This window comes from Pinus tabuliformis, chromosome 4_2 (assembly GCF_031772625.1).
Source record: "Pinus tabuliformis cultivar Carrire ecotype Pingquan chromosome 4_2, CPIR1, whole genome shotgun sequence".
Classification (NCBI taxonomy): Eukaryota; Viridiplantae; Streptophyta; class Pinopsida; order Pinales; family Pinaceae; genus Pinus; species Pinus tabuliformis.
In genome coordinates, this window is record NC_142304.1 from 111,028,442 (window position 1) to 111,053,335 (window position 24,894).

A 24,894-nucleotide genomic window follows, 5' to 3' on the forward strand; every position below is an offset into this window, starting at 1 on the left:
GCAGTCATCATTTGAATATTCTGTGTTGGCTGCTGATTTTATTTTTCTTTCATATTTTCCACAAGTACAGGGAATTATTCAATTACATGGTCAAAGTATTTGCAGTACTTACATGTCATTGTAGGGTTCTAACAATCTCTCACAAAATGACCTTCCTGGTCGTAGTTATAACAAATGATATGTCCACATCCTTGACTAGCTCTAGCACCTCTACCTCTTCCTTGGTATCCTCCTCAACCACCGCGTTCTCCACTTCCTTCATGTCCATGTTCTTCTGCTTGCATTCTATAAGTGCCAGCACTGTGCTCCATCATTAGTTCATAAGCTCGATAATTATTCTCATCGTGTCCTATTGATTTATAGAATTCGTAATATAGGTTCCTTGGATTTTGCACATATTTCTGTAACAAGTAACACTATTCTGAGTGATGTTAGACTCTAGTATTACATATCTCACAACATAGGTTGTATCATGCATTTAAGGGATTCGGTGCCCCACTAGCAATGTAATCCCTAAAGATAGGACATTGTTCTTTAGAATGGCCCTTCGATCTACGCTTTGTACACCATACTTCTTCTTTGACTTCTTTTCTTTTCTTGATATCTTGTATCTGTAAGGTTAGGTTCACCAACTGACTCTAAATCTATTTCATACCTGCATTAGTATCTCCTATAGTCGAAGCTTCCAACTAAATCGCAATCTGTAGAGCTTCAGCTTGACTTGTTATTTTTTTTGCGACAATGGTAATATGATATGTGATAACATCACAGTTATAAACCATTCTTGATGTTGTTGCGGAGCTATGTCGAAGCTCACTTGATCCAACAATTCCTTAAGTCTCTAATAAAATTCCCAAACTAACTCATTAGGTCTCTGTTTAATTTATTTCAACTCAGTGATTCACTGCAACTCAGACTTCGGCTTCTTAAATTCTCCGATTAGTGCTGCTTTAATATCTACAATTTTTTTTATCTAATTATTTGAATACTTCATATACTATGTCAACGCTCTATCTCGAACTTTTGTGATGAGCTACACTTTCTTTATATTTTCATAGTTGATCTACTTTGCGGTCCATACATCTTCACATAAAAACCAAAATTGTTCTGGATCTTCTGATCTAGTTCCTTTGAAAATAGACAGCTTAATATCATCAGCCATATTTCTTCTTGTAGGGGGAGGGGGGTGTGTTAGGGGATAGGGATGTGGGGTAGGGGGATTAGGGGGAGAAGGGGGAGGGGAAGAGCCAAAAACACCCTGGATATTACTGGATTCTAGCTTTTGTGAACTCTCAAGTGGTGAATACCGCGAAGTTACCTAGGGTTTATCAGGGTGGTTATCTTCTCTTTCACTTTCAGATTCACTCAAAAGAGGACTATACTCAGTCTCTACAAAGGTTTTCAGGTCTTTTCCATGGGATCTCTTTTTGGTATATATTCTATATTTCTTTCCACTTCGTGTTACTATGATTTTTGACTTAGATTTATTCTCTTTTATTTCAAACATAAGTAAACTAGAAAATTGATTGCATCTGTAAAACTCCCTTTTAACACAGAAGCATCTTGATCCAAAGTTTCAAAGACGTCAAATACTTACATTCTGCTTCGATGTAGGACATAGTCAAGTGTACTGCTAACTCAGTAATGAATCCTCTCAAGATGTTATCAATCCAAAAATTGACAACCCTTGAAATCCTATTGTCAGTGCTCTTGAATCGTTGTATTAGTTCAGGAGTCCGCACCATAGGTTATCCACCTTTAAAACATGTATTTCTTTTAGTCAACCTTGATATCCACTCATATAGCTCAACAAGAAATCATGCGAAGAAATTTCTTATTGATCTATAAAAATATACTTCTATAACCAAGATTTAGATGTCAAACGAGATTTTTTGTTCTCTTGATCTGCAAATTATCGCTCTTTCAGTTCTAGCCAGTCTTGAATTTCCTTCTTCGACGGGTGCCACATCCACATATCCCTCAAATAGATCCCAGTCCTGAAAACAAAACCATTTGTTGGTTATGATTTGGGCTGATCTAGGTTTGATCTATACTGCGCACCAACAGAACCCTCAATCACTGGCCCTTTCGGAAACAACCTGCAAGCAGATCGGAGTCTCACTCGAAGTGACTATCAAAGGATGCAGAACCAAATTTCTGTAGCCTTGAAGGATGATTTGATGTGGTGTTTTATATTATCTTTTATCCTTAACATTCATAAATCACTTTTCCACATTCATTTAATCACTTAAACATACCATATAAAGACATAAATCATCAGTGTACTGAAATAAAGTGCAACTGTGATAAACTACTACTACTACATATAATAAGAAAATATGCACATGAAGACACCAAATTACCATATTTCACCCCAATGTGGGGCTACATCCTTAAGAACTATTTCTTATAATAAGAAACCTTGTACAAAAAACAGTTCTTGACATGCGCACTAAGCTGCAGGTCATTTGCGCACTTAGTTGTAGACTATTTCCTTTGCACACTCACCTACAGAGCCTCGCCTTATTTAAACAACAAATCAAAAAATTCAACCATAACACAAATTTGGATCAATTTGATCCGATGATTTTCTTCTTATTCTTTGACCCTATATATACTATTACATCGAGGGTCACATTTCTACAATACTATGCTCCAAATACCATGGACTTCCAAAAACAAGTAGCTAAAACCATTGATCCTTTACATTGTCACATGCTTTTACAAAAATTAGGGGCTTCGACCCACTCTGACACCCTTATACCACGCGTTATATTCCAATTTCTTCATTGTTTGGTCCACTTCACACTCTGTTGCATTCTCCACTATGTACTCTGCCCCACAAAATGTAGAGTATTTTCCAAAAATGAGGCCAAGTTGGGTTACGCCCAATAGGCCTCACTTGTATTTATATGAGCCTCTAACAATTTGAATTATTCGAATTAGACTAATAAGACCCTAAAATTATTATAATGTGAAAAATAACAATAAAAATTGGTCACAAGTCCACCAAATATCCTAAGAATGAATGTTAAGCCTCTCAAGAGGGCTTAAATGATAAAACAATAGCTAATAGGGTTATTGGAAGGCCAATTTGATTCCTTCATGTACCATAATGAATAGGAGGGCTCCAAAAATAATGATAAAGGGGGTGGCCCATTAATCTCCAAGAAAATAACTTATGTTGCTCCCAAGTGGTTGTGGGGGCACAAGTAATGGCCTCATTGGTCTCCAACTAGATCAAGCAAGCCTTTGCTACATCAATAAGTGTTAAAATGATGATGCAAGTCTTCCCTTGTCTCCCTGGGTGAGACAAAATCCCATATGAGACCTGGATCACTTGCCAAGTGTGTGGTACAAGCATGTGGCAAGTTGAGCAATGTGGTCAAAGTACATCATCATCTCTAAATGGATAGGGCATTAACAAGAGATATGTGGTGTTGAAGGATCCCATGGTGTGGAAATCAAAGCTCTATTGTGGTGGAGGCATATGTCTCTCAACGCTAACCCTACAAGTGGCATCATGACCCTCTAGAGGTCATGGATCCCGTATAGGGAGGTCAAACCCAAGATGAAGAAAACTTGCAATCTTGTATAAGATCCAATGTGTCTCCTAACCTTTCATTACAACAATTCATCAGTGCAATTGAGTAAACGAGCTTACAAATCAGGGAATCAACTGGACACTTCATAGTGGAATGCCCTTCCATAATGGGCTCTCGAATGTATAAGAGTCCCCAAGCTTAAGAGGGAGGTTAATAAAGGACCCTATTAGGTGGTTTCAACCTACAAGGGAGTGACGGGGCCATAGTGTTAGTGTCAGTCAATTCAGCCTGTCAGCAGTGATCATATATGCTCTTACAAGGTGTTGTTAGGGTGTCAAGTCAAATTTTTGTCATTTCAGTGAGTCCAAAAATAAAAATTTGTTCACTAGTTGTTATGTCTAGGTCACTGCTGCTCCCTTAACTTACTCATGGTCTTCATCACTCATCATGGTCATTGTATTCTTTGAGGTATCATATCTTCATTTAAGTGTCTTGGGTCATGAAATGGTTAAATTCTTCATTTTAGGTCATGGTCTAGGGTTTCACTCCATGTGTCATCATGAGACCATATGTCAAAACAAAAGAATGTCCATCATGTGATTCAGTGGGTAAAGCGAGTTAGCAGCTTAGGGAAAGAAAAATAAAGGTAAAGGTACTGATTTATTTCAAGTAAGACAATGTTGCGGTACACTACCTCATCTCATCATTCCTCATAGGGACATGTTTTCTTCAAAATATGTTTCTAACCAAATGGAGAAGAATTTTACAAATGTGAAATAGTTTTTCTTCCATTATAGTCCAACAAACAAACACCTCCTTCATTTTATGCACAGGTGTTATTATTTAAAATAAATTCCCAAACTACACTTTCTATGGGAGAGTTGTTGCCCTTCTATAAAAATTGACTTCAAGACAACTTTTTAGGGTTTTGGAGCAGGTTTTGGCAGTGCTTAAGGCCTCTATTGTGTAGAAGACATCCTAATATTTCTAATGGTACCTTCATATCGTGATTTGGATTAGTGGAAGGCATCCAAATGTTCTCTGCAAGTTGGCGCTGTGCTTTTGTCAAAGACACCCTGGGTTTTTGGCATGACCTTGGGAAAATCAATTTATCTCCCTGATGGAGTGTCCAAATTACATGCTTGAGGCATCCATCTTATAGAAGACTTCAAGAGCTTTCCAACGAGCTATCAAGTTCTCAATTTGGATCAGCTTAATTCCTCCAAAAGTGGTTTGGAAGATGGCATTGCGCTCAAAGACACTGTGTTGCGCTTGGGAGGCCAACACTGCGTGCGTGCGCTTAGGCCAGAGTAGCTAAACTTTTCCTGAAACTCACCCAAATTGATTTTTTAAGCTTTCTCACCTATTTTCTTGAATCCTAAGCTTATCTACAAGTAAGTACACCATCTTACTTTTGTTTTGCAAAATTAATTCAAGCCAAAGATTTTTCCAATTAGGGTTTTGTAGTGAATTTTTCATAAAAGTGATAGATTGATGATGGCCATTTTCATTTCTTGGTTTTTAAACATGTAAAATGTTTCCCTACACCTATATACATGTTTTATAAGCTATTTAAACCACTCAAACAACCTCAAAACAGAAATTTACCTCTCTAAAAGTGAAACCCTAGTTCATTCCTAGGGGTTTTGCGTAGTTTCACTAAAAACTCTATTTTTTCCTTCTCACAAGCATATCATTCCTCCATTTCTTTTCCACTCATTTTCATCAACTCTCCATAGTTCATTTCCACCTCTTTCAAACCTCCTTTACCATTTTATCAAATTCCACCTTCCCATCATTCCATTTTCCACTCATACCTCACAGTTTTTCTCATTTTCCTGCTGCTAGGGTTTTTGTCATCATGGAAGCAGAATCTTCAACGGAGAGGAAAAGACATCAGAAGGGAGGGAAAATCCTCAGATATGAGCCACAAAATTGCAGTGAAATCAACTCATATCCCTTTATCAAATAGTGCTTTGAAGATGTACATTGCTTGGATTTCTGCAAAAGGGTGAGTGAGGTGTGTATTCATGAGCAGTTGACAGATTGGGTGGCAACTCAATTGAAGAGTGGAAGTGTTGTTATTGCTGGGAATTGTGAATATTGTTTCAAGGGAATGAGCCTAGATCTTGAGTATTATAGGTCCTTCTTAAAAGCACCATACAGGGAAAAACATGTTCATGTTATGCCTTTCATGTACTTATTGGAGAAGTATGCCCCCTTGATGAAGATTTTCATGAATTTCTTTACATGTGAAGGAAGATTCTCTATATTGTATGCTTATCATACTCGCCTCCTAATGCACTTTACCTATCAGAAGCCACTCAATATGTGGAACTACCTATGTAGGAGCATTGCCAAAATGTCAGAGAGGATTCAGATGAAGAACAAGGAGCACTACCCTAGCCTTTTTCATCATAGTCTGATCATGACTATAGTCCTTCATCAACTTGCAGAGAAAGGTATGACTTGGGAAACTTTTTTGGAAACAACTCTCAAATGGTATGAAACTATTGTGGCAGCTCAACCATCTAGCCTACCCAAACAACAAATGGAAGTGCAGTCCCCTAGCAAATTAGTTGAAAAAACCAAAGCACCTAAGCATGAGATGACCAGGATGTACAAGAGAGGAAAGAGGCTTGTGTTTGCTTCTCATTATGAGAAAGGGGCAAAGCCTTCTACATCAACAAAACAGGGATTGGGAGCATGAGATAAAGACATGGTTGAACATGAATTTGAGCTAGTTGATTTAGAGGCAGAGGATCAGACTTCAAGCATGCAGTAGATGATCAGAGATAAATGCTATCAGATCAAAGAGATCATAGTAAACATGGAGAGAGCAAGGTACATAATTTGATTTCTAGAACAGGAGAATAGTCAGCTCAAAGCGAAGTAATTAATCATGGAAAAAGAGAAAACCAAGTTATTGCAGCAGGTTGGAAAAGGAAAAGTAGTCATTGTGTCAAGTAATCCTGAAGGAAAAAAAGGGAAAGGTAAGAGGAAAAGGCCAAGAAAAGGGCCTAAAGAAGGCATTGCAAGAAGAAGAAGAACACATTCTGTTGAATGAAGACCTAGACCTACAGGACAAAATTTCTCTTGAGGTCAATCAAGACAAGGAGTATTGGCTCGATAGAGTGAATTAACACTTGGAGAAGCTTCTAGAGAAGGCAAATAGAGACAATCAACTACTTAGGCATATGGCACACCACTACTAGGCTCAAAACATGATTGCTAATGTCAAGGTAAAGCAGTGTGAAAACAAGCTCAAAGAAGCCAAAAAGGAAGAAAATGATGAAGGAAACTTAGATATGCTTACTGAAGCATCTATTAAGGTTTAACATACATAATTTTACAGCTCCTGGCCAATTTTGAGCAAATTCTGAGTATTTTTGGTTTTTTGTGAATTTTGAAGCCAAATTCAGAAATTTAACACAAGGCGCTGCGCTTATTCCTTAGGCATATATTTCAGGAAAAGTATACATTTTTGGAAATATATTGCCATCCTATAAAAACCCATTTGCTCATATTTTCCAGAGGTGGCTCAGATTTTGAGAAAAGTGGAAAAAAATGGCAAAAAACTAGCATTCTGGACCCTTTTTTGACAGGCGCTACGCTCCTGGAGCGACCTTGGGAGAATGGATTTTTGAAGGCCTTCCCATGGGTCATTTTCAAAAATTAAATTTTTTCTAGAAAATAGACTTGAAGGGCTAGTTGAAATTTCTCTCATATCTGCATTTGGACCTCAGGAAGGCACCTGAAAATCAGATCCAAGTCGACCCTGCGCTTCTCCATTTTTCTGTGTTTTAAATTGTAAATTTCACTGTGTAAAATGTCTATTTTCCAGTTTGACTTAGTCAAAGTCAAGACTCTTTATGTAATGGAACTTTTTTATAGGCTAGGTGATGTAGGCATGAATAAATGTACATGATAGGTTGTTTTTGATGTTTATTAGGCCTCATAAAGGAAGCAAACTCCTAAACAAACTCTCCAAGAAGTGTTTGAGTTTCTCCTTCTCACTCTCACCTGTTGGTTGAGAGAATCTTCGAGTTAGTTCCTCCACCAAGGAATTCGAATCCGGAAGGTGGGAAAGTGGTCTAAGAGATAATGTATGTATAATTTCTCTTTCAAAGAGAAGGGTTGGACTTTTTGTGGAGGAGGTTTTCATGTAATCATCTTTTCGGCTAATACACATACAGTTGCAGCTATTTTTAAGGAACTTTAGCCTAGTGAGTTCATGGTGTTTGTTCTTCATTTTATTTTTTTTATAATGGTTTAAAAATATTTATCTACATGATATCTCTTCTTTCTATGGATGCCTTACAGTGAAATATACAGAATTCTTGTTCTCAAGCTCTATTTATCTGGTTTTCATAGTTATGTTTATGTCTTCCTAAGCTAATGAAATCATGTTTATTTATGCTCATTAGTTTCTTCTTCACTCTCTCTTCTATACTACATTAACAATATTCTAAATACACCATGGTCTTTTGACATCTAGATCCTTTTCATATTTTCTTCTGCACTCCTACAACCTAGACCTATTTGTGGCTCCAAACCCTAGTCCAGCAAACCCTAAAATCTAAATTTTCACCAGCACACAAACAATTATACATAGATAACCTAAAATTTATTTGCTTTAAAGTCATTTCACTGATAAGAGACTTTGAGAGATCCCTCTCATGCTCAGTAGGGCTAGCTACTGAGCTGAATTTGTTTGAGGTTACCCTTCTCAATCTCCTTTCAGCCTAGGAAAATGTAAGGGACTAAAATTTTGGCATCATTGTCGGGGAACGAAAGATCATATCTTCCCTGGGAAAGAACAACAAGGATCAGATCTGATTTTTGATGGTGAACAATGATCAGACACAAGAAAGGTTGTGCATCTTTCATCTGGTGACTCCAGTGTCGAAGAATCCAAAGGTTCAGAAATTTCATGGCGACTCCACTGATCAAAAACCGATAGTTTGAAGAACTTCTTGGTGTCTTAATTGTTTTCAAGATGGATTCAACTACTCAAAGGTATGCTTCTATGAATTGAGCTCATGTTCCTGGTTTTTCGAATCAAATTCCTTATAGATTGGCAAACAGGCTTGCCAAAGTTTAAAGGTCAGGATGGAGAAGATGCTAGTTTGCATTTGGTCAAATTTCATTTTCATATTCACAGATTAAAGGCTAAGTTTCTTGAGGATTTTCTGATCCATATTTTCATGGCTACCTTGGAGGAAATGGTGAGAAAATGGTATGGGAGTCTACCATTTGCTAGTTTATATTCTCTAAAGGATTTTCATTCAGTTTTATTTCAACATTATCAAAGTTGCAAATTTTCCTTATCAATGATGGATAGATGTTGTAAGATTTCTGAAAATTTTATTCAATTTCTTGAAAATTCGTATGGGGATGAAGAATGTACGGAAGACGATATATTAGAAGACCTTTATGATTTTTCCTCCCAACAAGAATCAACAGTTTCCTCCTTGGATGAAACAGACTGGGTTCAAAATAGAGAAAGGCCTACTACTTATCTTGAAAATGAAAATCACCAAGCCAATGTTGATCTCTATAAAACTTAGTGTTCTTCTCTGTCTGAAGATGAAATAGATCAACTCTTGAAAAACCATGTTACAGCCCAAGTTAAGGCAGCTTTGCAAGGCTCACAAAGTCAAGATTGTGTGAGTGAAATTTCTTCCATTATTGAAAATGAAAATCTGGGTTTAAACGATGACAGTCATGAGAGTGATGAAACTATACATGAATTTGTTGTGAGTAAGCCAATTTTTGATGTAGATTTCCTGCAAGGAGATCAGCTAACAAAGATTGTTTTATTTCATGAAAAGGATAGGGCTGACCTGTTTAATAATCTTGAAGAATGTGTTTTGTTCAAGGATGATTTAGACTATGAAATGGAAGAGTATGAGTTTGGGATAGACAATATGCTAGAGATAGAATCAGAGTTGCTCATGCTTGAGAGATTTACAGCCAACACTCAGGTGGAAAAAAGTCATATTTCCCTATGTCTTCTTGTGGATGAACAACCAAGTATTCTTTCAGATTAAAATGAAAGGAGTACTTGTATTTTTGATGGATTTCAAGACAAGGTAACATTTCAAATTTTTAAGGATCCTTACACTTTGTTGCAGCCATATGGAAAGATGAATTTTCTTGTATTTATGAATCATGAGTACATCTTCAGTGGACACTCGGAGTTGCCTAGCTTTTGTTTTTTCCGCTTGCTCGAGGAAAGTAAAAGAAAAATTCAAGTAGGTAGCCATCTGCTGGATTGGTTACACTGGAGGGATCATTACAGATGATTATATATACATCTTCAGCAGGTGGGTGGTTATCATCACGATTTGAAGCCCTCAAATCTCGATGGTTTATTGCCATAAGTAAGTTCAGTCAGTATGTTTTTTATAGTCAAGTCAATTCAGTTAGTCAGTCAGTTTTTAGTTTGAGTTTGTTCTTTTACATTTTGACTCCATGCCCAATGGATAAGGTTACTTTGTCTACGTTGTTCTTGACAACTCCAAGGAGCTTCCATCCTCAGCTAGAGCCAATGTTAGTGTCAGTCAGTTCAGCCTGTCACCAGTGACCAAATATGCTCTTACAAGGTGTTGTTAGGGTGTCAAGTCAATTTTTTTGTCATTTTAATGAGTCTTCAAATAAAAATTTGGTCACTAGTTTTTCTGTCTATGTCACTACTACTCCCTGCACTTACTCATGGTCTTCATCACTCATCATGGTCATTGTCTTCTTCGAGGTATCATATCTTCATTTAAGTGTCTTGGGTCATGAAATGGTCAAAATCTTCATTTTAGGTCATGGTCTAGGGTTTCACTCCATGTGTCATCATGATACCATATTTCAAAACAAGAAAATGTCCATCATGTGATTCAATGGGTAAAGGGAGTTAACATCTTAGGGAGAAAAATAAAGTTAAAGGTAATGATTTATTTCAAATAAGACAATGTTGCAATACACTACCTCGTCTAATCATTCCTCATACGAACATGTTTTCTTCAAAATATGTTTCTAACCAAATGGAGAAGAATTTTACAAAAGTGAAAGAGGTTTCCATCCACTATAGTCCAAAAAACAAAATCCTCCTTCATTTTATGCACATGTGTTATTATTTAAAATAAATGCCCAAACTACACTTGCTATGGGAGAGTTGTTGCACTTCTGGAAAGCTTGAATTCAAGACAGTTGTTCAGGAGTTTGGAGCAGGTTTTGGTAGTGCTTAAGGCCTCTATTGTGTAGCTGACATCCTAATATTTCCAATGGTACCTTCAGATAGTGATTTGGATTAGTGGAAGGCATCCAAAAATTCTCTGAAAGTTGGCACTGCTATTTTGTCAGAGACACCCTGGGTTTTTGGAGTGACCTTGGGAAAATCAATTTATCTCCCTGATGGAGTATCCAAATTACATGCTTGAGGAGTCCATATTATAGAAGACTTCAAGAGATTTCCAACGAGCTATCAAGTTCTCAATTTGGAGCAGTTTAAGGCCTCCAAAAATGGTTTGGAAGATGGTGCTACGCTCAGAGACACTGCATTGTGCTTGGGAGGCTAGCGTTGCACTCAAGAACACTGTGCTGCAATTGGCCCAGAGTAGCTAAAATATGCCCGAAACTCACCCAAATTGAATTTTTAACCTTGCTCACCTGTTTTCTTGAAATCCTAATCTTATCTTCAATTAATTACACCATCTTACTTACCTTTTTGTTTTGTAAAATGAATTCAAGCCAAAGATTTTTCCAATTAGGGTTTTGTAGTGAATTTTTCATGAAAAGTGATAGGTTGATGATGGCCATTCTCATTTCTTGGTTTTTAAACATGTAAAATGTTTCCCTACACCTATATACATGTTTGATAAGCTATCTAAACCACTTAATCAACCTCAAAACAGAAATTTACCTCACTAAAAGTGAAACCCTAGTTCATTCCTAGGGTTTTGGGCACTTTCACTAAAACTCTATTTTTTCCTTCTCACAAGCATATCATTCCTCCATTTCTTTTCCACTAATTTTCATAAACTCTCCATAGTTCATTTCCACCTCTTTTAAACCTCCTTTACCATTTTAGCAAATTCCACCTTCCCATCATTCCATTTTCCACTCATACCTCACAGTTTTTCTTATTTTCCTGTTGCTAAGGTTTTTGTCATCATGGAAGAAGAATCTTCACCGGAGAGGAAACAACATCACAAGGGAGGGAAAATCCTCAGATATGAGCCATCAAATTGTAGTGAAATCAATTCATATCCCTTTATCAAACAATACTTTGAAGATGTACATTGCTTGGATTTCTGCAAAAGGGTGAGTGAGGTGGGTTTTCATCAGCAGTTGACAGATTGGGTGGCAACTCAGTTGAAGGGTGAAAGTGTTGTTATAGCTGGTGTTGAATTCACTTTTCCAGTGGCCTCCATTTCACTTGCTACAGGGCTACCAGACAATGGTGATTATTGGTTCAAGGGAATGAGCCTAGATCTTCAGTATTATAAGTCCTTCTTAAAAACACCATACAGGGAAAGACATGCTCATGTTATTCCTTTCTGGTACTTATTAGAGAAGTATGTCCCCTTGATGAAGATTGTGATGAAGTTCTTTACATGTGAAGGAAGATTCTCCAGATTGTATGATTATCATATTCACCTCCTAATGCACTTTACCTCTCAGAAGCCACTCAATATGTGCAACTACCTATGTAGGAGCATTACCAAAATGTCAGAGAGGATTCAGATGAAGAACAAGGAGCACTACCCTGGCCTTTTTATCATATTCTGATCAAGACTATAGTCCTTCATCAACTTGCAGAGAAAGGTATGACTTGGGAAACTTTTTTGGAAACATCTTTCAAATGGCATGAAACTAATGTGGCAGCTCAACCATCTAGCCTACCAACACAACAAATGGAAGTGGGTTCCTCTAGCAATCAGTTGAGAAAACCAAAGCACCTAAGCCTGAGGTGACCAAGATGTACAATAGAGGAAAGAGGCTTGTGTTTGCTTCTCATGATGAGAAAGGGGAAAAGTCTTCTACATCAACAAAACAAGGATCGGCAGCACGAGATAAATACATGGTTGAACATGAATTTGAGCTAGTTGATTTAGAGGCAGAGGATTAGAATTCAAGCATGTAGTATATGATAAGAGATAAAGGCTATCAGATCAAAGATCTCACAGTAAACATGGAGAGAGAAAGGTACATAATTTGATTTCTAGAACAGGAGAATAGTTAGCTCAAAGTGAAGCAATTAATCATGGAAAAAGAGCAAACCAAGTTATTGCAGCAAGTTGGCAAAGGCAAAGCAGTAATTGAGTCAAGTGAGCCTGAAGGAACAGAAGGGAAAGGTAAGAGGAAAAAGCCAAGAACAAAGTTCCTAAAGAAGGCATTGTAAGAAGAAGAAGAACACATTCTGTTGAATGAAGACTTGGACCTAGAGGACATAATTTCTCTTGAGGTCAATCAAGACAAGGAGTGTTGGCTCAATAGGATGAATGAACACTTGGAGAAGCTTCTAGAGAAGGCAAACAGATACAATCAGCTGCTTAGGCATATGGCGCACCACTACCAGGCTCAAAACATGATTGCCAATGTCAAGGTAAAGCAACTTGAAAACAAGCTCAAAGAAGCCAAAAAGGAAGAAAAGGATGAAGGAAAAATAGAGAAGCTTGCTGAATTATCTATGAAGGTTAAATATACATAATTTTATAGCTCCTGGCCCATTTTGAGAAAATTTTGAGCATTTTTGGGTTTTTGTGAGTTTTGAAGCCAAATTCAGAAATTTAACAATTCCAAGAGCACAACGCATTGACGCTGCGCTTCTTCCTCAGACATCTATTTTAGGAAAATTCCACATTTTTCGAAATCTCTTGGCATCCTCTAAAATCCCATTTGTTCATATTTTCCATAGGTGGCTCAGATTTTGAGAAAAGTAGAAAAAAGTGGCAAAAAACTAGCATTATGGACCCTTTTTTGACAAGCATTGCGCTCCTATACCGACTTTGGGAGAATGGATTTTTGAAGGCCTTCCCATGGGTCATTTTCAAAAGATCAAACTTTTATGGAAACTAGACTTGAAGGGATATTTGTCTGTTCTCTCATATATGCATTTAGACCTCAAGAAGACACCTGATAATCAGTTCAAAGTCGGTGCTACACTTCTGCATTTTTCTGTGTTTTAAATTGTAAATTTCACTGTGTAAAATTTCTAGTTTCCAGTTTGACTTAGTCAAAGTCAAGACCCTTTATGTAATGGAACTTTTTTCGAGGCTAGGTGATGTAGGCATGAATAAATGTACATGATAGGTTGTTTTCTATGTTTAAAAGGCCTCGTAAAGGAAGCAAACTCCTAAACAAACTCTCAAAGAAGTGTTTGAGTTTCACCTTCTCACTCTCACCTGTTGGTTGAGAGAATCTTGGAGTCAGTTCCTCCACCAAGGAATTCAACTCCTAAAGGTGGGAAAGTGGTCTAAGAGATTCTATATGTATCATTTCTCTTTCAGAGAGAAGGGTTGGACTTTTGTGGAGGAGGCTTGCATGTAATCATCTTTTCAGCTAATATAGAGACGGTTGCAGCTATTTTTAAGGAACTCTAGCCCAGTGAGTTCATGGTGTATTTTCTTAATTTTATTTTTTTTATAATGGTTAAAACATATTTATATACATGATATCTCTTCTTTCTATGGATGCCTTATAGTGAAATATACAAAATTCTTGTTCTCAAGCTCTGTTTATCTAGTTTTCATAGTTATTTTTATGTCTTCCTAAGCTAATGAAATCATGTTTATTTATGCTCATTAGTTTCTTCTTCACTCTCTTCTATACTAGATTAGCAATATTCTAAATAAACCATGGTCTTTTGACATCTAGCTCCTTTCCATATTTTCTTCTACATTCCTACAGCCTAGACCTATTTGTGGCTCCAAACCCTAGTCTAGCAAGCCCTCAAATCTAAATTTTCACCAACACACAAACAATTATACATATCTAGCCTAAAAGTTATTTGCTTTAAAGTCATTTCACCGATAAGAGAATTTGAGAAGTCCCTCTCATTCTCAGTAGGGATAGCTACTGAGTTGAAGTGGTTTGAGGTTACCCTTCTCGGTCTCCTTTCAACCTACGAAATTGTAAGGGACTAATACATAGTACATCCTTCAAATGAGAGGTGTCATGTGAAATAATGGTGGAACAGAGTGGGGTAGCAGGAAAAATATCCAAGCCACATGCCATGGTACAAGAGTAGTTATAATGAGGAAATCTCTCACATGGGTGTATAGATGTAGGAGGGAGAAATCGTGGTGCATCATTTAGCTTGAACTTTGTCTTTCCACCCTTCTTCATATGTCTTTTTCCTTTTATTTATTTGTTTTTTTATAACTACTCGCGACTCCAGGGAATGAGAGCAAGATGTGAATGATATAGCAGTGAATACCCCTTAAGGTTGGGTATTTTATCTCCCACCAGGGGTTGGTACAATCATGGGTTCTTCAATGATGCAAGGGGCTCACAATAAGGGTCCTTAGGAACTATGCTGATGACCATGATAAAGGGGTAGAGCTCATGTTTAGCTTTTTCCCACGTGCTAAATTTTTATGTCTCAACCATATTTTTCATTTTGTGGTACATTTCCTATTGTAAGTGGCCAAATTATGATTTTAACTTTATTTTTAGTTGTATCAACCTCCGAGGAATAGTTTCGAGCTCAACCCAAAGTGTGGAGAAGGGGACGGGGACCCAATGGACAAATGTGGACCCAGATGGGCAATATGTCAAAATGGTTTATAATGAGTGGAGGGGAGTGATGTATGTGGTGTCAAGAATTGGGATCAAGCAACCAAATTTTGGGTTTCCCATGTAATGCCACTCCTAAATCAAGTAGCCAATAGAGTAGATCCCAATAGACTAGGATACAAAACTAACCACCAAGTTGGACAAGGGGACAAGAGTATAGACCAAACCCATTATTTTCACCAAATCCCCCCACTAATCCATGTCTATATCTGTCCATGATAAGTAAGAAAAAATACCCAATTACATAGATAAAAGTCATACCTTTGGGTTGGAAGGCCCACCCTCAAATATACAATCATAACAGTAAAAGAGGGCATATAATGGTTGGCTCATGTGGTGGATAAAGGTGTCACATCAAGCTATCTAGTGGTTGCAAGGGAATTTTGGTTGTCGGTTGAAGAAAAATCTAAGAGAAAAAAATTCTCCTATGGTTGTCACCCACTGGTGGTGGGTAACAGGACTTAAGATGAAGCCTTTGGTGTTTCACCTACACTTTCTAGTCATTTAATGGTGAACCTATACTAGTTGATGCATATATGTCATGAGTATTGACTGTAATTTTGGGGTACCGACTACTTGATTTATTTTTGTGATAATGATATTGATGATGATGTTTATCTTAATCTTATTCCTTATAGAATTTGTCAACTTGAGAACATCTTGACAGTCGTTATGAACACCTCCCTGGCTAAGAGGGAGTCTTGAATTTTGTAGCTATGGTTGGTCTTCATAATCATTATTTTCAGCATTAGTGTAGTTGTAATAATATATTTCTATGTAAAGCATGTTATTCATGCTCAAAATAAAATTGTATTATTTATTTATTTGTTAAAAAAAAGGTAGAAGGCATGTTCTTCATAACCTTCTCAAAAGAAAATTTTAATTTTAACTTTTTTTAATTTTGGCTCTTGTTGACAAGGTTAATCCTCTCTACGGATAGAGATGATCCCTCTAGCCCAATGAGTGGGTCTAGCAACTGAAGTGGAAATCAACTAGACATCTTCCTAGCTTACAATTTAAAATAAGAACGAAAGAGATGACCTACCTTGTTTTGATGCTATTCTAATCTCCTTTGTTGAGGACCCTGAACCACTTGTGTCCTAGGCTTGTTCCTGCTTCTCTCATTGTTTATGTACCTGCAAAAGTGATTAAGACACAACAAGGCATGCCAAAATGAATAGCAAATCTAATAGGAACCTACTTAACTGATCAAGGAAGGTCAAGCTAAATGATACATGAATATATGCATTTTGGGAAGATGAACCAACAGTTGTGTATTATTAGAAAATAAAGGGAAGCTTACAACCAAAGCCTTGATGTTGATAGGCTCTCCTTGAGTGGTAATCCAAGTCCAACCCAAGAATTCTCCAAGCACTCCTCCAAGTCAAATGAATAGCCTCTAGGCACAATCTTAGAATAAAGGTGCAAATAGACATAGAACAAGCAAAGTACACCACTCACAAACAGATCACAGATCAATCCACCAGTATTCTTGACATGGTTAAAACCCTGAAAGAGGGAAATAGTCCACGGCCTAAGCCAACGCGGCCACTTCAGAAAATTTATTAATGTAAAATAAAGAAAATTTAAATAAGCTTCTCTCATGAACGGTCACCTTACAAATGACCCTCCATGCTCCTTAAATAGAGATCATGGACCAATCGGGTGTTAATCCATGGATCAAGTGTTGGTAATACTGAGGAGAGAATGAATCGTCTAATCACTTCATGTCTAGAAAATATCGTGATCATCGGATTGTAAGTTACAAAAGTACATAGTGAAGAAACACACTTTACCTAACTCTACGCTAGACCAAGTTATACTTAACTATTTCCTCTGTGTCATAATATCCTAACATCCCCCCTTAAGAACAACTTGGGATAGGATTGAAGGACATAAATATATGACACAATATGAGAAGGAAGCATGCATTATATCCTATCCCCCCTTAGTGACAACTTCCTAAACTCCAACCATAAATCAAAGTTTAGTAAATTTCGCCTCTCTGAGAGCCTTTGTAAAGTCGACTACAACTTGATCAGCGGTTGAACAATATTGCACTTCGAGAACATGGCCATGAATGAGCTTTTTGATGAAGTGCATGTGTAGTTCAATGTGTTTGTTGCCTTGATGTTGGACTGGATCTTTGCATAGTTGAATGGCGCTTTTATTATCACACCAAAGTGTAGTCAAATGCTACTGCTGAAAGCCAAACTCTCACAGGATCTGACGAAGCCACAAGGCTTCCTTACTAGCATCTATGGCACCATAATAATCTGCTTCTACTAAAGAAAGAGAAATGGCATTTTGTTTCTTTCAAGCCCATGTAATAGGTCCAAAACTAAGAGTGAAGACATAACATGCAGTAGACTTCCGATCATTAGGGTCACCAGCCCAATTGGAATCAGTGAAACCAACCAATAGAGGAGATGCTTCTGCACTATAATGAATAAAAAAACTGAACTGTACCTTGAACATAATGAAATATTGTTTTATCTACCTTCCAATGACTTTCATGTGGGTTTTCATAAACTGAGAAATAAGGCCAACGACAAAGAAAAGGTCGAGACGAGTATGGGTCAAATACAAAATTTTTCTTACAAGCTAACTGTATAAGGTAGCATCAACTTCAAGGGAAGTACAAGTGACTGAAATTTTGGCTCCAAACTGAAAGGGAGAAGAGGATGGCTTACAATATTCCATGTGAAAGTGGCGTAGAATATCATAGGCATACTTGGACTAGGAAAGGGAAATACCTTCCTTGGATTGCAAGACTTGAAGACCAAGAAAATAATGCAAGTCTCCTAAGTTTGTCATTCAAACTGCTTTTTTGGGCTTGACTTCACATCTTTTATAAGGTTGGGATCATTACCAGTAAGGATAAGATCATCAACATAAATAACAATAATGATAAGAGACTTACCCACTTTCTTGGTGTAGACAGTATTGTCAGAATGGCAACTAGAAAATCCAATATCTAAAAGAAAGCTATCCATTTTGGCATACCAAGCCTAAGGGGCTTGCTTGAGACCATAAAGGGATTTCTTAAGCTGACATACAAGGCTCGAGTTTGTTTCTATAAAGCCAGGAGGTTTTTCCATATAGATTTCTTCATGCAAGTTCCCATGCAAGAAGGCATATTTAACATCCATTTGATGGACTTCCCATTTGAAAGAGCCAACAAGGGAAAGATCAAGGTAGATAGAGTTCATTTTTTCAACAGGGGAGAAGGTTTCAGTATAGTCAATGCCTTCAACTTGTGAAAAACCCTTAGCAACAAGATTAGATTTATGTTTATCAACTTTTCCATCTAGTCCAAACTTGGTTCTGTAAACCCATTTGCATCTAAAAAGTTTTCGTCCCTTTGGAAAAGGAACAAGATCCCGTGTATCATATATCAATAATGAATGATATTCTTCATTCATAGTTGCGTCCCAATCTGGATGGCCTGAAGCTTCTGCAAAGGTGTCAGGATCATAATTCACTGAAGCTTGAGCCAGTAAAGAAGAGGTTCTATCAAACTGAGAACGTGTGCGACGCTTATCTATAGGGTCACCTACAAGAGCTCCCGCTGCATCCCGAGTAGCGCAGACCCATTTTGGAAGATGAGGTGTTGAAGGAGGATCCCGAGAAGGTGGTGGGGATTGTCATCCTCACTATCATCATATGAAGAAGAAATATTTTCAGAAGTAGAAGGGATAGAGAGAGGTGGCACATCCGCCAAACTAGGCTCCTAGGCCGATATATTTTTAGCAAATTTTACACCTTTTCTAATGATAACATTTTTGGATTTAGGTGGAATAAGTCTATATCCTTTGACATCTTCAGAATATCCAAAAAAAATACATTTTCTACTCTTAGGTTCTAATTCTTTATGTTTCTCATTTGGAATATGAGCCCATGCTTCACTTCCAAAAACATGAAAGTGACTTACATCTGGTTTAATTGAGATCCATGCTTCTTCTGGAGTGATATTCTTTAAAACCTTAGTAGGAGTGTGATTTACTATGTAATTTTCATAGCTAATTTGTTTTGACTGAAAATTAAGACTAAGTGTTACACAGTAATTTGTCACTGTCTCCCTGTCAGTCACCCTACTGTGTCAGGAATTCACAATAATCAAGTTCATGCCTTCTGAACTGGCCAAAAACCCACTTTTCCAAAGTTTTCCTCATCAGCGCGTCTGTTTCTAAAATACCCGCGCTGAGTGGTGCTTCATAACAGACTGCGTGCGCTGCCAGCACGGAAGCACACGACTTCTCCGCGCTGATCAAATTTCATGACCAGCGCAGCCTCTGTTCGTATTGAACCGCGCCGACGTGGCCCTTTCCATTATGTCTTTGCGACGTCAGCGCGTCAGCACAGTTATGCACCCGCGCTGATCCAGTTTGGGCGAATTTGTTCCAACAGCCAGCCTTCCAGATAACTCCAGACTTGGTTTTTGGCCTTGTGAGTATCGACTCCCTTCTATGGCATGTCTGTTCGACCCTTTGCAACTACTTCCCTTGAAGATAAGCTCATCCTTCCACCATTCAAGGAGACTCCTTCTCCTATATAAACCTCTACCATTACCATGAGCAGCTAGTTTGGAATAGTTTGGATTGTGTGGAGCTCATAGTGCTCAGATTGCTGCTACTATAGGTAGTTGGTGTGATAAGTGTGGAAGTGTTTGATTGCTTAGGGAAGGTTGTGTTGTGTTGCTTGTATGAGAGAGAGAGTTTCTTGTCTTGGGAGAATCATTTCCAAAGGTGAATGCTTAAGAGACTTGCTGACTGGCCCCTCCTGAGAAGGATACCGACGTTAGAACATTTGGTTGTACTCTTCTCTGTTTGATTAATAATAGATGACTACTACTATTGTTCCATTCTCATTTGTCTCTGAAATGGTTAAATGTGAATTACATCCTTTCTGACTGATGTATGGTTGCTTTTATTAGATTTCATGCTCGTGTTTGTCTTCTCTTTGTGTGTGCAGGTATCTATTCGCGGAGATCGTGGAGGATCGTGACCAGCTAGAGCGAAGGAGCGAAGGTGGCATCTCTTCATCAAACAACAGTGCTGGAATCCAAGTAGGTGTTCTTTGCCTACCTTTTAATTGCAATTAGGAACTTGCATAGTAGCATTGACTGATTGTTGCTAGATCTACTCTGGGCTAGTAGGGATCGCCTCTATCCGTAGAGGGGATTTGCCTCTCCAACAATTTGGCGACTCCGCTGGGGAATTTAGCCTTTTGTCTCTTGTGTTCACTCTTGTGTTTGAATTTGATTGTTCTCTCTTTTTGAGTTTGGGGACTAGTTCTCTTTTTTCAGACTTCCTGGGTCAATCCGGGAGGTGTATGAATTGTTTAAAGAGTTTTGGCCTTGGTTTGGGAGTTCTTGGCTTGTTTTTTCCTCTTTTTTAAACTCAGCACGGTTTATATCAAAACAGTTGCGCTGACAGCGCATAGCTGTTTCTTTAAACCTGTTGTCATCGCACTTGTACGTAAAACAGTCGCGACGGTTCTGAAATCGAACCAGCATGCTTAATACGTGTCCTTCCACGCTGACAGCGCCAAGTTGCTACGCGTGACCTAGTTTCAGCGCACAGTTGCTGAAGGCTACCCGCACTGATCCTGTAAAATTGAAATTGTCTCAGTTTTACCTCCTGAACCTATTGGTTTGGCCATCTCCAGCTCTTTCCACTTGGTTTGTGACTTGATATTCATTGTTTGAACTGTTGCACACTTGCTTGCAAAGCCTTGTCGAACGGATCTCATTTTTGCACCCCGTGACCTAGTGCCATCGTCCAGTTTTCACTGGACCAACCTTGTTTTGTTCGCTTGTTCACTTGTTCGCAAAAGTTCGTTGCTGCTTGCCTTTGCTACTGCGTAAACCTTCCTTTTCGCTTTCTTTGCTTGGTTGTTTAGGTGACTGTCCTCGAACCAGCCCTTCGGTTGTTTCGGCTACTCTTCGCCACCCAGACATAGATTACAATTGCTTGGGTTCAACCAGCTCTTTTCACGCTTGTTGTGTGTTCCATTGAGTGATTTTTGTTTTCTTTGCTCGGTGTTGCTGTCTCTCAAAATTCATTGTAAGTGCATTATGTCATTGAAAAGAGAATCGAACTAAAATCTTTTGCATTCAATAGTTAATCGAAGGAAAGAGCATTTTTGTTGATTTGCATTCTCAAAAGAAAAGTCTCATTTCTTTGTCATTAGCTGCATTAGATTGTTTGATTGATTGATTTCGTTTTGTTTGATTGAAAGCTCTTAACCTTCTCATAGTTAGAATTCATCGAACGAAATGATGTTCTTTGGCATATAGCTTGCATCTAGGAAATTGTGAGAGACCATACGATAGGGCCTGAAATCGAAACTTAATTTCAAGATCAACCATAAAATGAACTGAATTAACCTAAAAACGCATTGGAACTAAATGCAAACATCTAGAGGTCTAGGTTAGAGACGTGTTCCGATGTCTTTAAACATAGTCACTGTTGTTTCACATTACGGTTGGGTGATTCCTCCTTCTGTGACTCGATAGTGGTCTAACACGGACTGTGCTCCCACGTATCGTCGCGTATATAGGGAGACCCCACTAGGCTTTTATCCTTGATCCATAGGAAGTCGAGTTTGCCGCCTTGTGAACCGTAACGCACCGAACACAGCATTCGGGAAGATTGACTGCAGTACGGAAAGTCCTTGGCTCTCATCCGATTGCTAAGGTGTATAAGAAGTTTTACGGATCGCTTGGTAAACCCTTTACCTAGAGTCTCCAGAGCAGTCACTTTTGATCCTTTTCGGACTCCCTAAATGAAAAGGTGCCTGTGAGCGTCTTGTCACTTTGTGCTCATTAAACATTCGAAGGAGACTGGAGTCATCTTTTCGTCCTTTTCTCGACTCTTGAAACGTGAAAAGGTCAAGTTTGGTTCCTGCGTCTCAAAAATTTATTCGGCCACGATAACATCACCTAGTTAGATCTTGTGTGCGTTAGCTTGAGTAGGGTCTTTATCATTAGTTTTCTTTAGGTTTTCTAAGGGGTCTTGTCATCCTGGCTGACCTGTCAACTCCCGGTCCGAGTGATCAAGGTTCTCCATCTTCTGTTGCTCCAGAGGTACCAGTTGTAAGCGATACTCTTCCCATTGTTCCGAGTATCCAGCCTATCAACGTACGTGCCCCGGGCGACGAAGATTACATAGAAGATTGGAATCCTATCTGGGAGCCTGACAGCGACTATACCCCTCGTACTCCTCTCGGTATGTCGTCTCCGATGTCTACTTCCCCCATGGATGAGACATCTTCCAGCACAGGTGAGACACCCGTGGTGACAGACATTGAAACTCCGATCCCAGCTACCTCTCCACTCCCTCCACGATATCAGTCAGTGAGGGATAGGATAGCTGCTAGAACTACTTCTACGACTATATGGGATCCTAGTCTTATTGCCACCACGGGGCCCTTTATTTCGCGACCTCTTAATACGCCTGTTACCTCAGGGCTTAATACGCCTGTTACCTCAGTTCCTACCAATCCAACCGTTTGTGTAGCGCACTCGACTCCGGTCGTCAGTGCTGTGACAGCATCCTCATCTACAAACCCTGGGGCTGGTCCCTCTTACAGTCAGGGCCAGCCAGGGGTTTCGTCTGGAGTCATCGATCCTGCACAAAGTGCTCAGCCCTCTTCTGGTGGTGTTCCAGGAGCAGGGCCGTATGATGCCCATGGGCAGCCCATTGTGGACCCAGATTACCAAGGTCCACTCTTTTATTATGATGCTAACGGTCAGTACCTCGAGAACGTTTCATCCCTGCCTCGTCAACCTTTCGTTGAAAACTCGGCACCGTTGGACGTTACGTATGATCCCGTTACTCATACTTTTCGAGGGTGCCAGAATCCTCCCAGACAGCCCCAAGGACCGCCAAATCAAGGCCAGTTGCCTTATGTGCAAACCCCTCAAGGGCAACCACTTTATGGCCCACCTTACCCAGGAAAATCTGGGGGCCAGCAGGGACAACCCTACCCGGGACAACCCTCGGCCGTTGGGGGTCCGTCGTTTTCATATCAGAGTCAACCTTATGGATATCCAGGGCAACCTGGTACCCAGCAAGGTTACCCAACTGGACAACCAGTGCAGCCTTACATTCAACAAGGCCAACCCGGTTTCCAGCAGGGGTACCCATCTGGACAAGCTGGACAAGTTTACACTCCTCAAAGTCAACCAGCAGTCCAGCAGGGATATCCTCTTGGGCAGGGGGGACAACCCTACTTACAGCAGGGCCAACTTACTGCCCAGTCTGGTCATCTTTCTGGGCAGGGTGGGCAACCCTACGTTCAGCAGGGTCAACCCGCTGTTCAATCCATGCATCCTTCTGGGCAAGGGGGGCAGCCTGCTATACAGCAAAGCCAGCCCTCTGCTCAGTCTCTGCACCCTGGGGGGCAGACGGGCCAACCTTCTATGCAGCAAGGTCAACCCGCTGTCTGCCCTAATCATCCATCTGGACAAGCTGGCCAACCTCGGGGTCAACCAGTTGTTCAGCCAGCTCAGTCATCTGTTCCGCAAGGACAACCCTTGGTGGTCCACGGACAACCTGGCACCTAGCAAGTTCATCCTGCTGGCCAGCCAGGTCCATCCCAAATCCAACCGAGTCAACCTTCGGGCCAGATGATCCAAGCCCAGCTGGTTCAAGGACATTATTCTGGGCCTCAAACTCAAATGGGTTATCAAATGCAAGGTGGGCCACAGCCTCAACCTTCTTACCAGATGCAGCCTCCTTATCAGGCTTAGTATGGGGCCCAGCAGTCATATGGCTACCAGCAACCCCAGGGGCAAACTCAGTTTGCTCCTTATCAAAATTATCAACAGCCACAGGTCACTCCTTACCAAAATTATCAGTATGCTGCACCTGTAGGGCAAGCTGCTAATACATGGGGAGCTGGGGGGCAGACACAGGGACAACTGTCCGCATATGGCCAGAATCCGTATGGACAGAACTCCTATGGGCAAAGTCCCTATGCACCAGGTCCTTTCGGGCCGGGTCCATCTGGACAGAGCCCATGGGGGCAACCACCACCTGGTTGGAACCCTAATGTTGCCTCGAATCCGCAGCCACAAATGTCCTTTAACCCTCAGTTACCATTCTTAGCGACGTTGGAACTGCCTGATGTGTTCAAGTTGACAAATGATCCTATTTTGCATAATCCATATTGGCCACCGGTTCCAACCAAAATGTCAGGTGATTGTCCAAAGTTTGATGGCAAAGCTGGAGAAGATCCTCAGGCCCATGTAATGACTTATCACCTTTGGTGTTCATCGAACTCATGGCTTGATGATTCTATCCGACTCTGCCTCTTTCAGAGAACTCTCACCGGTTCGGCCGCTAAGTGGTACATCGAACTGAATCGCGGCATGTTTCAAGATTTCAACTCGTTGGCTATGGCCTTCTTGACTCATTTTCAGTTACCTATTCGGTACGAGACTGAGACACATCTCCTCACGTCTCTCAAACAGGACACGGCTACGCACATCTCTGATCATATACATGAATGGAGAAGGCGTCGTCGCCTGATCAAATTTTGGATTCCT